Raw genomic sequence first — 4010 nt, 5'->3', positions numbered from 1 at the left:
AAATCAATCATTAGTTTCACGATATGTGCTTATTTTACTCTTAAATATAGCATATTGTTAACATTGTGTAATTCCATAACAATAACGCTTGTACGAACCAAACATGTTAAGTGGTTCGCCCCTCCCCCCCAACGTAAGGCATCAGTGCCGCAAAAGCCCGATGAGAAAAAAATACAATCTTTCTTTTCCACCCCCAGAAATTCGTCCTTGACCGCCACTGTCCGAACTATTATATTGAATTCCTTTTATTATTATTATTATTATTATTATTATTATTATTATTATTATTATTACATAATGCATCCATGGATAACAAGTTTAGCGATGGCAACAACGTACCCGACACCAAACACGTGTCGTTTATGGCTTATTTGGAGTGTTTTTCATGAGGGCGGTTAGGGTAAATTTTCTGCTTGAGTACAAAGGAAGCCGGTTGGGGATCAATAGAACGTCTCGACTATAACAATAGAGGGGACACTCAGAACAACACCAAAAATTGCCAAACTGTAGTCTGATATGTCTACTTGAACATACTAGAGACTCAGATTGTTCTTGAAGTCCGCTAAATATAAAACGAAACGTTGCACATGAAATCGCATGTATGATATGAATCCACAGTAAACCACAAAAAAATCAATTATGCAAACAATAAACTATCAAAGGAAAATGTGAAGACTTTTGTGTAGGTGCGGGAAGCCGTGTGGCGAGACTGGATTTTAACACGACTGACATAATCCTTTTGCTGATTAAGAAAGAATTCATGGGTGAATCCAGTGTGCACATGCTACCTAGTATAGCTTTATGCTTGTTTGAGCTGAAAAACGTTGATTGAGTTTACGCAGCATTTGCAAAGTCTTTATACATAAATAATAATTAATACTTCTTTTCAAGATAAAAATTAGATATATTTATTGTCGGTAGCAGTTGTTGACTAAAAAGAACAATGACGGAATGGAAATTTAGATGACATGATTCTCTATCAAAGTTTTCCCTCTCTGATATGATCAACTCGTTCTTACTCTCATCTTGGAGTGGCAAAGAGGAGGAGCAGGGATGTGTTTTGATTGCCAGTTAGCTTACATGGAATGAATGATAGCTACTAAGAGTTTTTCCACTTCCGTTAAATAAATATTTAAAACTTTTTCAAGTAGAATATCAGGCCGCTTCTCTTCGTCCGGAAGCTAAATAATGTAATTGACTGTTCATAGTAGTTATGCTGATGATTTCCAATAAAGAACAAGAATACATGCAGGAAATAGAACTTAGTTAACACTAAAGACAAATCTTCGATCAAAGAAGAAATGTGTCACATCTGTCCCTTCTTGTCTTGTTACTGTTGGACAAAAGACGAAACATTTATGTTGAAAAAACATTAAATAGATTACAGGGCAATCCAAAGTCTGAACTCAAGCGAAAAGATCCTAATTAACGCTTCAACTAGGTGTACAACATTAACGATGCATTGGATTCGCTTTGCTTGGTTTATATGGAACAGTATGTAGTAACGATATTTCTGCTTATTTTAGTGCACTCCTTCAGATTACTACAGTCATGTGCAAAAGTTAAGAATGCAGGATGTATCACACTACACACACTACACACACACACACACACTACACACACACACACACACACACACACACACACACAAAAAAAAAGTGGAATTCCTAATGGAAAACAGATTGAAATCAGTATGCGAGATGTCACGGAATTGCAATAAGAACAGATTCACAGGGGCGGAAAAATCAGGAAATTGACCCAGTGGTGGTGTTCCATGAAAGGACTATGTACAGAAACATCAGAGTGTGTATGTGCTCTTCCCCCAGTGTCAGACATGCACAACACAACGTGATTGCTTGCTGAATATGAGTTAATCCAGTAGTGTAGGGTATGGTTTGCCATTTTTCGATCAGTGCCATCCTAAACACGGGAATGGATCTTGAAGCCATGTGATGATATGCATTTCGCCTATGAAGCATGTTCTAATGGTTTCAAAGCTGGTGATCGAATCATCTAATGTCCTGAAAGTTTCAAGGTACTCATTCACTATGCTAGCTCGATGGAGACGTGCATTATCATCCATTGAAATGAAATCAGGGCACACTTCATCCCGATACAGTACTTCTGTGATAATACTTCGTTTGAAGCTTCGCCTGCTGTAATAGGGTAGCTACGTAATGTTGCCTGGAAGAAACAGTGTTCCAGGCTCTCCAAGTGAATACGCGTCGCGAATCACTGGTGAAACTACGGTAAACTGTGATTCCTTTGTGAGCAGACTTGACACCATTGCTCTTGGGATCCATGCATGATATTTACTGCACCAATTCAGATAGGTTCTACTTTGCAGTGAGTCAATGAAATATACCTTGCAATTCGTCCGGTGTACAGGTGTCCCTCAGCTAACCGTCTGAGGTAAACTGTAAAATTTTGAAACTATGGTCTCTGTACTAGCTCCAATATCTCTACCATGATCTGAGTTGATGCTGTCTTTTGCGCCTGTTCGTTAGGAGTAATTAACTGCCGTATTGGGCAGTAGTACTCCTTGGACGGCCTCCGCCAAATCCTCGAGAGTTTTATCTGTTAGAATCGTCTCCAGACCCATGAGACGACACTGAGCTCACTTAACATTTCCACCTGGGTCTGATCTTTTTCCAGTCGTCCGACGTTTCTTCTACATATAACATTGTCAATATGGTTTCTTTGCTCTGTTCTCCTACACATGCATTAGCAATAAAGCAACAATACGGTTGTGTGTACGGAGGTGACATCTCGTACTCAACTGCTTGTGTATTTAAATAGCGTTCGTCACATACCAAACGAGAACGCATATATCGCACACCGCCAATGGTAATAACGGGAATCACGCGTGACAAACAATCAAGGGATTTGTCTTGGGATAAACTCAATGCATTTACAACTGATTTCAACAAGTTTGTATGCAATTTCGCAATACTTTTTCCACATGAGAGTATTATATTATATTTTTAATAAGTACATCTTTTCCTTTAAAAAAAAAAAATCACACGGAACAAAATCTGGTGAACAGTGGGTCTACCACACACGTCCCAACGTATTGTTTTTGAATCTAGTTAGAGAAGTTGTCCAGTCACTACAGGAGCAAATCCTATTGAAAGTAGCATCAACCAGTTACCTAACATGACAAACTATAAATTTTCTCAGAAAACTTCCAGGATTAATCTAAAAAAAATTTTAATCAATGTACCGACTAAAAGTCCTAGGTATTGTCAAAATAGTTTCTACTATCTCACAGCTGCCACCGATTCTGGAGGAAGCAAACAGAGGAAGATTCGTGTGGGATGCTTCTCAGTACATCTATCAAAGCTATTTAGATTGTTGAAATATTTTCATGATACTTCCCTTTCAGCAACCTTTTGACACGGGGAAGTAAAAAGCAGCGACAGGTCGGGTGAATAGCTGGGATGTGGCAAAGCGAATACTATGTTCGGCTGGATATTCCTGTACTGATACAGCAATATGGGGCCTTCAAACTAAATATGGCAGCAAGCTGAGCAGTGGGTTGCGAAGTACAACTCTATTGTTTACATGGAAATACTTCCAAGACTGTTTATTCAAGACACACCAGGTGACTGAGTAACACTCATATAGTATGCTTAATTTCACGGATATAATGTTTTATTATTATTATTATTATTATTAAATCAACCCTAGAACTTTTCTGATAAATCTCTCACAAGTTGCTGTACATAAAAAGATCCAAATATGTGCCTCTCACTAACTATATCACACCCATAATAATACACTCTGCTTCTTTAGCTTTGGAAGGATCCATTCAGTGTGGATTGTTTTACGATCATTCTCTGTTTATGCACAATACACCTTCGAGAACCATTCTCGTATCTCCAATTCTCTCTCTCTCTCTCTCTCTCTCTCTCTCTCTCTCTCTCTCTCTCTCTCAGAATAATAATGTACCCAAACTTTTAGAGAACCTAGATGTATACAAAATATAAATGTGAAGAAAATAAAAACTT

The sequence above is a fragment of the Thermobia domestica genome, chromosome 1, assembly GCF_964235325.1.
Source record: "Thermobia domestica chromosome 1, izTheDome1.hap1.1, whole genome shotgun sequence".
Classification (NCBI taxonomy): Eukaryota; Metazoa; Arthropoda; class Insecta; order Zygentoma; family Lepismatidae; genus Thermobia; species Thermobia domestica.
Note: the sequence above shows the minus strand (reverse complement) of the source record.